The following is a 14,140-nucleotide window of genomic DNA, read 5'->3' as shown; positions in this document are numbered from 1 at the left end:
TGCCCCCCTTCCCCTGCTGCAGTGGGGAAGACTATGCCAGAAAGAAGCTTGCCTCCTGGGAGCCACCTGTGGAGATTGGGAAAGGGGCCTTTAGTCTGGAGCTCCCATCAGCCTGGCTTCCAGGCAAGATCACTTGGAGACAGCCATCGAGGTCCACCTGAGAGTGAGCGCGGTGGCCGGACGCGGTGGCTCACGCCTGTAATCCCAGCACTTTGGTAGGCCGAGACGGACGGATCACGAGGTCAGGAAATCGAGACCATCCTGGCTAACACGGTGAAACTCTGTCTCTACTAAAAATACAAAAAAATTAGCCGGGCGTGGTGACGGGCGCCTGTAGTCCCAGCTACTCGGGAGGCTGAGACAGGAGAATGGCGTGAACCCAGGAGGCGGAGGTTGCAGTGAGCCGAGATGGCGCCACTTCACTCCAGCCTGGGCACAGAGCGAGACTCCGTCTCAAAAAAAAAAAAAAAAAAAAGAGGAGGGGCGGGTGCGGTGGTTCACGCCTGTAATCCCAGCACTTTGGGAGGCCGAGGCGGACGGATCACGAGGTCAGGAGATCGAGACCATTCTGGCTAGCACGGTGAAACCCCGTCTCTACTAAAAATACAAAAAATTAGCTGGGTGTGGTGGTGGGCACCTGTAGTCCCAGCTTCTGGGGAGGCTGAGGCAAGAGAATGGTGTGAACCCGGAAGGCGGAGCTTGCAGTGAGCCAAGATTGCACCACTGCACTCCAGCCTGGGCGACAGAGCGAGACTCCGTCTCAAAGAAAAAAAAAAAGAAAGAAAGAAAGAAATTGAGTGCACGGAGGCGAAGCAGGGGCTTGGAGAGCTCCCCAGGCCTGGCTGGCGGTGGGTAGGCCAGACCAGGAAGGAGAGGGCCACAGAAGAGTGGGCATGCCGGTGGGCCAGCTCCTGGCTGATCTTTGCTTCCTAGTCAAAGGTGAACATCTCCCTCTAATAAGTATTTGAATGCCTGCATTGAATTACCTTAAAATGCTCAGGCCAAGCCCTAATTGCTTTTAGCCACACCCTTGGGAAGGAGAGCTGTAAGATTCTAGTGATAGCCCAGCCTCCTTTGGCCCTGGATCTGGGCGTCTCAAAGTAGGTTAGTGACATTTCCTGGTGACAGGGACCTTCGTAAGGGAGGAAAATATGAGACCCACTATGGGAGGGTGGTTACACCACAGCTGCCGACCTGATGCCAAAACAGCTGAGAAACAGAAAGCAACCCCACCGTGCCGCGCTGTGGGCCTCCCGGGCGGCCTTCCATTGAACGGCCCGGTTGTTTGCCACAGTGTGGCTGAACGGGGTAGCGGGAAGGATTTTCCCCTTCCCACTGTCCCTTGTGGCTTGGCTGTGGCTTTTGGAACCTATCACTACAGCCATTCATTCCCAGGGGAGCCGCAGCCCCCCTGCCTCTGAGGGTGCCTATGGCCTGGCTAGGGGTGACAGGGGCCACCCGTCTAGGCCACACCAGGACAGACTGCCAGGTGCCCATGTGAGAAGGGCAGTGCTCTTCGTAAGACTTCACCCCAGAGGGATTCTGTCCAAGGAAAGGATGTCTCTGTCTCTCTCCACCCACACTTCTCCGGAAAAGCCCGGTGGTGGCAATGCTCTCTGTCCCCATCCCTCAGCTCACCGCTGGGGAGGAGTCAGACATTTATGGAAAAGAGGTAGGAAACTGGGCAGGCTGGACCACCCAGACCCGAGCCTCCAGGTAGCCCTTGTTAAAGACTGGGGACGCCAAGGGGCAAACTCACCCCGCACCTCCCTGAAAAAGCCCTGCCCACGCTGCAAACCCACCCAAGGTCAGAGGGAAGAATGGGCCCCAACAGCACAGGGCCATGTTCTGGACACAGCAGAAAAAGAGAGAAAACTGCTTCATGTCTCAATGGGAGAAAACAAGCTGGGGGCTGCTAGGCTGCTTCCCAGGAGGCGGCATGCGGCCCGCCGGATCCCCACTCTGAAGATGCAGCCCCCCACCCAACACCAGCTGCACCTTCAAAATGGAGGGTCCCCAGACTCCCTCTAGCGGGGCTGTCTTTGCCACAGCAGGGAGACAGCCTAGCTGGCCAAGAGAGTCAGCTGAGAGCAATAAAAATAGCCTCCCAGCACGTGCTGGGAAAACTGAGGCTGCAGGCTGGGGTCTGGAGTGCAGGCGGCGGGGTGCCTCGGCTGGGAGCTGTGCCCACTGGCATCTGGTGGCCCCCCAGGACCAGGCCACAACCTCCCCCTCTGGAGAGAGGCACTGCTCCCCAAATTCCAGGAAAGGGAGGGGCGGGGAAGCTGCGTGGCTAACCTGGAATGCCCCGTCTGTTCTCGGGTGGGCAGCCTCCGTTTCCCTCTTTAGGGTAATAATACCAGCTGATGCTTCCCGCGTGCTCAGTCTGTGCCAGCTGCTGTTCTAAGCACTTTTCCTGGATAGCGCATTGGATCCTCGTGACAATCTGGTTCAAGGTCACCATGAGTTCCATTTTCCAGGTGAAGAACAGAGAGGTCAAGCAGCTTGCCCAAGGACACACAGCCAGTGGGTGGCAGAGCTGGGGTTGGAACCCAAGCTGGCTCCAGAGTGCATGTTCATTACCATCAGCAAAGGTTTGCAGTCAGACTTCAAATTCCGTCTCGCCCCCACCCTCTGTGTGCCCTCGGGCAGTGACATCAACATTTTGACCCTCAGTTTCCTTACCTGGAAAATGAGGCGAATCACCCCCGCACTCCAGGAACATGTGTGTAATCACACCGGTGCCTGGCACACAGAGACTCCATGAGCAGAGCATCCATTAGTCCTGTGTTTCAGATAACAGTGGTAATAATGCTAATAGCAGCTCCCACTGATGGGGCCTTAGTGCACTGGGGCTCCACAATGCCTGCTTTCCTACGATGTCATCTTACTTACGACCTGCCCCAGCATCCCCTCCCCTTGAGATGGGCACCACAGTGACCATCACCCACTTTTGTGCATGAAGATGCTGAGGCCCAGAGAAGTGAAGTCACTCACCAAGGGCAAGGGCATACAGGGAGAGGACACACCCTCTTTCTCCTTCTGTCCGGCTCTAGTCCTTGGGTCCCTGGACCGTCTATGAACATTCCAAGTCTCAAGCCACTCTGAGGTTGAAAGAAAAAAGGGAACCTCTGTGCGGTCACACCTCATGGTGACTTCTGCATATCCAGGTTTTGTTTTTACCTTTGCTTGGTGGGAGCTACAGGGCACACCCCACCCACGGGTGCTGTCTCCTCTCAGAGCATCTAACCAGGATCCTGGGACCGAGGCATCCCCAGCCTGCCCCTGTGCAGCAGGCAGAATGGTAATCTGCCAAAAGTGATGTCTACATGGCCAGGTGCAGTGGCTTATACCCATAATCCCAACACTTTGGGAGGCCGAGGTGGAAGGATTGCTTGAGCCCAGGAGTTCCAAGACCAGCCTGGGCAACACAGTGGGACTCCGTCGCTACAAAAAATAAAAATGCTAGCCAGGTTTAGTGGCATGTGTGCCTATAGTCCCAGCTACATGGGAAGCTGAGGCAGCAGGATCTCTTGAGCCCAGGAAATGGAGGCTGTAGTGAGCTGTGTTTGTGCCACTGCATTCCAGCCTAGGCGACAGAGCAAAGACCCTGTCTCAAAAAAAAAAAAAAAAAAAAAAAAAAAAGAAGAGAAAAAGAAAAAAGATATGTCTGCTTGGTACCTGTGAATGTGGCCTTATTTAGAAAGAATCTGCGAAGATGTAATTAAGAATCTCCAGGCCGGGCGTGGTGGCTCACCGCTATAATCCTAGCACATTGGGAGGCCGAGGCGGGCGGATCATGAGGTCAAGAGATCAAGACCAACCTGGCCAAATGGTGAAACCCCGTCTCTACTAAAAATACAAAAATTAGCTGGGCGTGGTGGCGCACGCCTGTAATCCCAGCTACTCGGGAGGCTGAGGCAGGAGAATCACTTGAACCCAGGATGCGGAGGTTGCAGTGAGCCGAGATCGAGCCACTGCACTCCAGCCTGGTGACAGAGTGAGACTCCGTCTCCAACAAAAAAAGAATCCCCAGACCAGATCATCCTGGATTATTAGGGTGGGCCTAAACTCAATGGCAAGGGTCTTTATAACAAGAGGAAGCACCTGCACCCCCACGTTTATCACCACACTGTTCACCACAGCCAAAACATGGAATCAACCTCGGTGTCCAACACGGACGAAAGAATCTAGAGAATGTGGTACCTACATGCGATGGAATACTACTCACCCGTAAAAAAGAATGAAACCCTGTCATTTGCGGCAACACGTGTGGAATTGGAGATTCTTACGTTAAATGAAATAGGCCAGACACAGAAAGGCAAACACTGCATGATCTCACTAATATGTGGGAACTAAGAAAGTGGATCTCATGATGACAGAGGCGGGAGGGGCAGAGGGAAGGCAGGGCAGAAGAGAAGTTGATTAATGGGTGTAAATATACAATTAGATAGAAATAAGACCTAGTTTAAAAAAAAAAGAGAAGACCTAGTGTTCTATAGATCAGTAGGGTGACTATAGTTTATAATAATCTATTGTACACTTCAAAATAGCTAGAATAATTCGAATATTTCTTTCTTTCTTTCTTTCTTTCTTTCTTTTTTTTTTTTTTTTTGAGACAGAGTCTCACTCTGTCACCAGGCTGGAGTGCTGTGGCTCAATCTTGGCTCACTGCAACCTCTGACTCCCTGGTTCAAGTGATTCTCCTGCCTCAGCCTCCAGAGTAGCTGGGATCACAGGCATGCGCCACCACGCCCAGCTAATTTTTTTGGTATTTTTAGTAGAGACAGCATTTCACCATGTTGGCCAGGATGGTCTCGATATCCTGACCTCATGATCCGCCCGCCTCGGCCTCCCAAAGTCCTGGGATTACAGGCATGAGCCACCTCGCCCGGCCTCGAATATTTCTAGAATAAAGAAAAGAAAAATATACCAAGCACACTAATTTTTTTTTTTTTTTTTTTTTTTTGAGACAGAGACTCATTCTGTCACCCAGGCTGGAGTGCAGTGGTGTCATCTCGGCTCACTACAGCCTCCGCCTCCAGGGTTCAAGTAAATCTTGTGCCTCAGCCTCCCAAGTAGCTGATTACAGGCACATGCCACCGTGCCTGGCTAATTTTTGTATTTTTAGTAGAGACAGGGTTTCACCATGTTGCCCAGGCTGGTCTCGAACTCCTGACTTCAGGTGATACATCCTCCCCGGCCTCCCAAAGTGCTGGGATTACAGGCATGAGCCACCACACCTAGCCCCAGTACACTGGTTTGATCTGTACTAATTATACAAATGTATTAAATTATACATTAATTATATAAATGTATTAAACTATCACATTACCCCAAAAACATGTTTTTTAAAAGAGGAACAGACAAAAGAAAAGACACACAGGAGAGATGGCCACGTGAAAATAGAGGCAGAAATTGGCGTGATATGGTCACAAGCCGAGGGATGTCTGGAGTCCCCGGGTGCTGGAAGAGGCAGGAAGGAGCCTCCAGAGGGAGCATGGCCCCGCTGACACCTGGATTTCAGTTTCATTCCGTGAGAGAATACATTTCTGTTGTTTTAAGCTGCCACCCAGTTTGCAGTAATTTGTTATAGCAGCCACAGGAAGCTAATACATCCTGTCACTTCTATCAAATGCCCTCTGTCCCACCAGCCCTGGGAAGCTCTGGGCATTGTCCAAGTCTGGAAGCCGCATGCTTTGGGCCACAGCTGGGTCAAGCCATCCTTCAGGTGTGTCACAGGGACTCAGACTGAGATAAAGTGTCCTGAGGCCCTGGACAGGGGTGTGGTGAGGCTGCCCGCCCTCCACAAAACTCACGTCTACACTCCACTGGGACCTGCCCGCCCTCTCATCTCACTCCCTTGTGACACACATTTACCAGCCAGGCTTTGGGTGGAAGCCTCGCCCCCGGAGATCATCGGATGTGGCCATCTGCCCGGGGAAATGGCCCGCCAGCCTTCCTGAGGGTCCTCCCCTAACTGCTGGCCTTGCGCACACCTTCAGGCCCCACAGGGCCAGGGGTGACAGTAACGACAAGAATCCCTGGTGGCCAGCTTCTTACCAAGCCATGCCCTTTCATCCCAGCCTCTAGGGCAATTGGGTGGGGCCAGGTGACCAAGTTCTGGCCAAGAGAATGTGGGAGAAGGAATCACTGGCCGCGTCCAGGCCTGGCCCGGAAGAGCTGCCTGTGCGAGCCTCTGTTTTTCTCTTCCTAGGTCTTTGTTATGGATACCTTCTCCCAGGATGACTCTGAGTACAGATACTGAAGCCAGCAACACCTCCATCAACTCCCCAAATGATGCTCAGGGCAGAGGCCCCTGTTCTGGCTCCCCACCAATCCTACATTATGTGGGCGTGTCCTTGAGAAATAAATATCTACTGTACAACTTCTAATATAGTGCACCCCTGAGAGGTTGAGCCTCTTTGTTACGGGGGCTTGTGTGAGTTTAACTAACAACACAGGCCGGGCGGGGTGGCTCATGCCTGTAATCCCAGCACTTTGAGAGGCTGAGGCGGGTGGATCACTTAGGCCACAAGTTCGAGACCAGCCTAGCCAACATGGTGAAACCCCATCTCTACTAAGAAATACTAAAATTAGCTGGGCACAGTGGCGCACGTCTGTAATCCCAGCTACTCAGGAGGCTGAGGCACGAGAATTGCTTGAACCCGGGAGGCGGAAGGTGCAGTGAGCTGAGATCGGGCCACTGTACTCTAGCCTGGGCAACAGAGCTAGACTGTCTCAAGAAAAATAAAAATAACTAATGGCTGGGCGCAGCGGCTCCCGCCTGTAATCCCAGCACTTTGGGAGGCCGAGGTGGGCAGATCACGAGGTCAGGAGATCGAGACCATCCTGGCTAACACGGTGAAACCCCGCCTCTACTAAAAATACAAAAAATAATTAGCCGGGTGTGGTGGTGGGCGCCTGTAGTCCCAGCTACTCGGGAGGCTGAGGCAGGAGAATGGCGTGAACCCGGGAGGCGGAGCTTGCAGTGAGCCGAGATCACGCCAGTGCACTCCAGCCTGGGCGACAGAGTGAGACTCTGTCTCCAAAAACAAACAAACAAACAAACAAAAAAACCAAAAAAACAAACTAACAACACATACCCATAGGTCTCTAGGTCTCCTTTCCGGATGCTGACTTTCTGCCGAATACTGTGCTACATGCTTTAAGTACATTATCTTGTTACGTCTTCACAACAAAAGCAAGTCTATTATTATCTCCATTTTTCAGATGAGGAAACTGAAAAGCCCTAGAAAAGTGAAGTGACTTGCCCAAGGTCACACAGCCAGTAAGAAGCAATGCTCAGACTGGAACTCAGACAAGTCGGAAGCCAGGCCCTGTATTTTCAACTCTCTCATCTCTCCGTGGTAGGAGCTGGCAAAGACACTTTACCCAGAAACCCTTCTTAATTAAAAGCAAAACAAACAAAAAACAGGAAGGGCAAGAACACCGCATCTGCAGTCTACATGCAAAACTGTGTGTCCGACCTCCATTCTGGGGCTGCCCCTGGAGCAAGCTGCCAGCAAGCTCAGTATTTGGGAACTCTTTAAAATAATGGTTTTACAAGATAGAGGCAGCAATATGACAAAAGGCCTTCCTTCCTATGACTATGGAGATGCCAGAGAAATCAGACAGCGACTGTGTTGGGGACTGCCCAGGCCACATAGCTCATCCCTGTGAAGGGACCCTCTGCCTGTCCTCGGAACGCCTCCTGGGACGCAGACGGGCCACTTTTGGAGGGAGTCCATTGGTAATCTCAGACAGCCCTGGTTGTCCACATTCTGCATTGTGCAGAGCCCATGGAGGCCTGGCAAGAGCTGTTGGAAGGCACCACGGAGGCCTCCCGAGGGGAGGAGAAATATGGGAATAAATGCGACTCTGCAGTCCCTGGACCAGTGGCTCACACACCATCTGTGGACACCGTGACAGCACGGGCACGGCTGGCCTCTTCACATCCTGCTCCGGCCGCGGTCCTGTTCTGCTGCCTGGGGGCAAACCGACAAGGCTTTCTTCTCCCCAGGCACTCCAGAGACCAGGCGAGGCCCTGCTCCAGGAAAACAGGCATTGTGAACAGCCCTTCCCACTGCCGGCTGCTGGGGTCTGCTGGACAAGAAGTCACTGCCAGGGTTGTAATTCCCCATTTGTGGATGACACACAGATCTCGCTGTCTCCTCCTGGGCCTAACTGGTTCAGGTCCATGTAGCCCTCTGGCCAACAAGATGTGGTTTCTATGAGCAGCTTCATCCCTGTCTTTCCCCTCATACTGGGTGCGAGCTTTTTAGTGCGACAGACCAGAGTGCGATGCCCGAGGGCCCTCTGTGTCCTTCTCTGCCTTTACCTTGCAAAGAAATCTGGAGTCAGCCCCAGCCACTTCCTTTCCTATTGGTCTTCCTCGCCTGCTCTTTCTGGACTGTCCCCGTGGCCTGAGCTGTCCTTTACTTGCCCTCCAGCGGGTCATGCCTGAACTGATGGGGGAATTCTCGATGTGTCCCCAGCATGGGGTATTCAGTAGAATGGCTCCTCTGTCCTGGCACTTACAAAGCATGGGCACAGCTCAAGGTTTCTCAGCCTCGGCAAAACTGACACTGGGGGCCGGATGATTCTTCGCTGCGGGGGCTGTCCTGTGCGTTGCAGGATGTTTAGCAACATCCCTGGCCTTGACCCACAAGATGTCAATAGAACGGCACAGTCATGACAATCAAAATATGTCTACAGGCTGGCGCAGTGGCTCACGCCTGTAATCCCAACACTGTGGGAAGCCGAGGTGAGTGGATCGCTTGGGCCCAGGAGTTCGACATCAGCCTGAGCAATGTGGTGAAAACCCATCTCTACAAAAAATACAATTAACTAGGTGTGGTGGTGCACGCCTGTAGTCCCAGCTACTTGGGAGGCTGAGGCAGGAGGATCGCTTGAGCTTGGGTGGCAGAGGTTGCAGTGAGCTGAGATCATGCCACTGCCCTCCAGCCTGGATGACAGAGCAAGATACTGTCTCAAATTAGAAACAAGTTTCCAGATACGGCCAACTGTCCCCCGAGGAGCATAACTGCCTCCGTAGAGAACCACTCGCATAGCCTAAATAATCCAGCCAGCACGCTGGGTGACACAAGTTTTAGACCTCCCACTACGGCTGGCCTTGAGCCAACAGCTGCCCTCTCTTGGCCCCAGCTTTACCACATACAAATTTAGAGGGGCTGAATGGGGTGCTCTGGTCTTCCAGCTGTCTCAGATTCTCCAGTGCTGCTTAGAACCAATGGTTCCAAGATAGGGATAAGCTTGTGACTCAGGACAACAGGATCAGAAGGGAAGGGACCCAGGGCCTGCCCCCCAGCAGGGCTCATGCAAAAAACACGGGGAATGGGGTGTGGACTCTATGGGGTGGGCAACCCTGGTGCCTCTGGCATCTCAGTGTTTCTCCCTTTTCTCTGTAGTCCTCTTTCTCCCCAACCTGAACAAAACCTGCTCTGAAAAGAAATATCTACTATTAATCATTCACACTGTAGTATGACTTAGCCTTCCCTCTGCTATCTCTATAGAATCCAGGCTGTGTCCCTGGTTGGGTCCATCTCCTAGCCCCTGGAACAGCTGTAGGATATATTTGGGAAAAGCAAGGCAAAGGAGACTTTTTTTTTTTTTTTTTTTTTTTGAGATGGAGTCTTGCTCTGTCGCCCAGGCTGGAGTGCATGGCACAATCTCGGCTCACTGTAAGCTCTGCCTCCTGGGATCAAGCAATTCTCCTGCCTCAGCCTCCTACAGGCGCCTGCCACTGCACCTGGCTAATTTTTGTATTTTTAGTAGAGATGGAGTTTCACCATGTTGGTCAGGCTGGTCTTGAACTCCTGACCTCATGATCTACCCACCTTGGCCTCCCAAAGTGCTGGGATTACAGGCATGAGCCACCACGCCCGGCTACAAGGAGACATTCTTAAGGGCATTTACGCTAAAAACAGTGGCTTCCATTTCTCAGGTCATGTAATGAGGGAAACTACTGAGTACCCTGTATTGCAGCAGCTGCTGCAGGGAGGGAGAAGCCCCAGCCTGGTGCTGGACTTGGGGGGAGGTCATGTGACTCACAAGTATCATGGTGAAGAGGTGGGGCCAGCAGGGCCACCCACAAACCAGGTGCTGTGTGGACAGTCCCCCGGGCTTCACGACCATCAGTCTCATACAGCAAACGCTAGCTTGTGCTGAGCTGAACACAGCACGAAGGCCAGAGCACTCTTAGTTAGCAGTCACAGTCCCAACCCATGTGTCCCAAAGACGGCCTTTCCGGTTGTTTGTGGGGGTGGAGCAACCCAGAAGCATCTCCGCTTCAGCTCTTCATTGGGAGGTAGGCTGGCTGCGCCTGGGCAGAGCGAGACACACCTGTTCAGTTCTGCACAGCGGAGGCTTATGGGTGTGGGAGAGGATGCTGGGTCCCAGCACGGTTCTGCCCCTGTGGCAGGTGCAGTGTGGCTCTGGCCTTCAGTCTCCTCCTCTGTAGGACACTTGGACGAAATGATCCCCCAGGCCCTCCAGCTCGGTGAGCCCATGATTAATAAAACTCAGACACACCATCTGCTCACTCTGACATTTAAGAAACAGAACGGGTTTCCAAAGAGAAAGCTGCCCTGTGCAGCCTGCTCCCCGCCTTCGCCTGCTGATCCAAATGTGGGTTCACACCCTCCCCGCATCCCAGCCCTGACTCTACAAATTCCAACATGCACACAGACAATCACACGCAGAGCGGGCTCCCCCTCCTCCACCCAGAAGGTCAAAACCGGATGGGGTGGGGGTGGGGCAGGGCAGCTGAAGGCAGAGGCCTGCCCTAATAAAACCCTGAAATGACTGATGTCTTCTGGGCCTCCCACCCTTTATACTGCCTTCTCTACCCCGAGGGCAAGGATGCATTTTGAAAACCACACATCTCCAAACTTCACAACTCCCCTGATGCCCAGACAGCCTTCCCTCATGCTCAGCCCGTTCCCAGTGCTGGGGAGGGAGACTGCTCTCCCCTTCTGCAGATGGAAAAAGTCAGCCCAAGGTCACACCAAGGACAAGCAGCGAGGCAGGGACGTGGCCCCTGACAGAGTACACGCATGTGGAATGTTCTGTGCCATGCAGGGCCCCTTCCCCCTGTACTGCTCATCAACACCATCCCTGCCGCTCTGTCCTCCAGACAGCCCTTCACCGTGCCCCGTGGCTTTGCCTCTTATGTGACAACTCAGAAACAGGACCTCAGGCCCACTCTGATCCCAGGCACAGAAGTGAACCCTCTGTGATGTGCCCGTGGCCCTGCCTTGTCCACGGAGTGGCTGGCAGGGGTCTGCTGGGCAAGAAGTGGGGGACAGTGTGGGCCCCCAGGTGAGACTTTCCCACCAGCTGGACTTAGAAAAGGGTTTTCACTTGGCCCAGGAGCTCAGCTGGGGCGGTGGGGACACGGTCAGGACAGTGAGGCCTGTGCCAGCCAGGTGGCTGCTGTGTGGCTTCCTCCGGGTACCCAGGCTCCGCCTCTGGCAGGGCACAGTGGAGAAAGTCCCTCGGGAAGGCCCTAGCCTAGGGCCTGGCACTCTTTGTTGACTGAGTCTCGGTCACCCCCAACTCAAGCTGTCCTCTTGCAGCTGGCAGCCCTCCCGGGGAACCCCCAGGTGGTCAGCTCTCACCATCCCAGTCTTGGCCTATCAACCTCCCTGGATGGCTTCTAGACTCTTCCTCCATGCTGGTCTCCTCCTGAACATTCCATGCAGCTGCCTACTCCCACCCTGACTGCGCTGGACAAAATGCCTGCTGCTCCCCACCATTCTCCCTGTCGAGCACTGCCCCCAGACCCTCCTCTCAGGCTCTGTCTCTGCCCCTACCCCCATCCCCGCCACACCACCCTGCTTGGCGAAGTGGCCTGAATGTCTCATAATGGCCAGTAAAACCAACCCAAAAAAACTAGATGAGAATGTACCCTAGGCTTCTTTTTTTTGAGACAGGGTCTCACTCTATTGCTCAGGCCGGAGTGCAGTGGTGCAATCACAGCTCACTGCAGCCTCAAACTCCTGGGCTCAAGGGATCCTCCTGCCTCAGCCTCCCTAGTATCAAGGACTACAGGCCCATGCCACTTCACCTGGCTAATTTTTTGAAGAGACAGGGTCTCACCATGTTGCTCAGGCTGGTCTCAAACTGCTGGGCTCAAGCGATCCTACCTCAGCCTCCCAAAAAGCTGGGATTACAGTTGTGAGCCACCACACCTGGGTACCTCCAGCACCAAAGAGCTGTCAAGACTAGAAGGGATCACCATGCCAAAAGGAATGGAAATAGGAAATCCTCAAGCTGACCTAGCTCAGAGGCCACATTTGCCCCAAGGGCATCTACAGGTCCTAGGAAATTTGAATTTCTGTTTTTATGGCCTTGAGGGTCAAGGGGAACACAAAGCCAAGCCTCAGGCACTTTGCACAAGTTGGGTATCCGATAGGAGACCCTCCCCACAATAAGCTGGGACTCCAAAGAACTACCTATTCCATGTCTCCAAAGAACTACCTATTCCGTGTGAGTGAAGGGCAAGTCGACCAGCCCCTGTGTGAAAGGACAGGCAGGGTGGAATCTCTAGTGCTGCCCAATGAACATCAAGGCCTGAACTGGATGAAGGGGGTCCAAAGCCGTGTCTCTAGGCACCTGCCAGACGTGTACGTCCTCCTGAAGGAAAGCACCTTCCTTCTGGGCTTCAAAGTATGCCTACAAAAATGTTTCAAATACAATGAGCTGTACACAATCAAAAATAACCAGGCAAACAACAAACCACACTTCCCAGTCGAGAATCAGCAGCCACAACAGCTGACAGAAGCAGACCTGCAGTGACTTTGGAAGCTGGAATTATAGGCACCCATACAACAACCCTGCTGACTTCGATATAAAATAAAAGACGAGCCTGCAGCTGTCTGCAGAGAAGAGGAAATCATAACAAGAGAAGTGGCAGTCTAACCTCTCACCAGGTCACAGGCCCCATGAGGGCCAGGACTCTCCTTTGTTCCCTGCCATGACCCCTAGAGCAATGCCCTGCCCACATGGGAGCTCAGTAGCAAACTAACTAAATGAACACACTGGACTAAGGCCTTCAGGGAGGGGACAGGGCAGCCATCCGCCTGTTCTGGGTGAGCCTGGTGAATCATTCTAGTCAGCGAGCAGATAGGTGAGAGGAGGTGATTAACCCCAAATTTCCCTTCAACATGACATGTCTCTGTGTGAACGCAGGCGCTAATGAAAAAACAAACCCAGCCACAGAACGGCCTCCACAGTGGAGAAAAACAACCCAGAGGTGTAATGACTATTGCAAAAAGCTGAATCCTTTAGGCCAAAACAAGCACCCCCCACCGTTATAATTTCGAGTTATCCATTCTTTATTACAACTCATAGCCTTGGCTCGAAAAGCCTGTACCAGGGATTCTTTCTGTGGGGGCAATTTTGGTGCCTGCAATTAGCTGAACAGGCAGCTTTTGTCCCTGCTAAAGCACTCAATTGCAGGTGTAATTAGGTTCCCTCACCCCTGAAATCTGCAGAGAGCCGCCCGCCTTGACTAACTGCACCCACAATTAAGTGCTTACGGGTATGTGGCTGGAGCCGGGAAACATGTGCATGCAGCTAATAGCAGGGGCACCAAGCAGGTTTGCAAAAATAGACACTGCGGTGGAGAGATCCAGGCTTTTTGCATTTGTTGTTCAAACGGCTCTGTCCAGCTGGGAATAACGAGGAAAGACAAACACACCAATTAGGCTGGGTCCATACATAAATAAACTGCACAGCTCCTTAATTAAGACACTTACAGGAGTGGGCAAAGCTGTGTGGAGGCAGGGGAAGGTGAGCCATGCCCCGCGGGGCTGGCACTGTGCAGGGGCACCGGCCTTGAAGAGCACCCAGGGCGGATGCCATGGTGGCCGGGATGGCAGAGTCAGTGGCAGACCCACTCCTGGTGAACACAGCTGTAGGCCACTCCAGCCAAGGGAAACCGAGGTGGGTGGGGGAGATTTGGGGGCTGGAGAGGGACTGGTGGGAGATGGGGAGGAGCCCCAGAGGTCTTCCAGGGCAAGAGGGAGGTTAAAGCAGGAAAGGAAATGAAGGTGGCTTAAATCCTGTGTGTCCAGAGAGCGGCAGTGGGGCACCGAGCCTGCTCCCAGATCCT

At 53.3% G+C, this 14,140-nt stretch overlaps 1 protein-coding gene across 6 annotated transcripts in view; it reads right to left on the bottom strand.

The window, feature by feature from the left end:
- The window catches only part of GSE1 (Gse1 coiled-coil protein), a 504,494-nt gene that overhangs the window by 124,045 nt on the left and 366,309 nt on the right, over nt 1-14,140 (bottom strand). The gene's annotated exons all lie outside the window — the stretch shown is intronic.

Source organism: Pan troglodytes, chromosome 18 (genome assembly GCF_028858775.2).
Source record: "Pan troglodytes isolate AG18354 chromosome 18, NHGRI_mPanTro3-v2.0_pri, whole genome shotgun sequence".
Classification (NCBI taxonomy): Eukaryota; Metazoa; Chordata; class Mammalia; order Primates; family Hominidae; genus Pan; species Pan troglodytes.
This window is presented reverse-complemented; position numbering and strand designations above follow the sequence as displayed.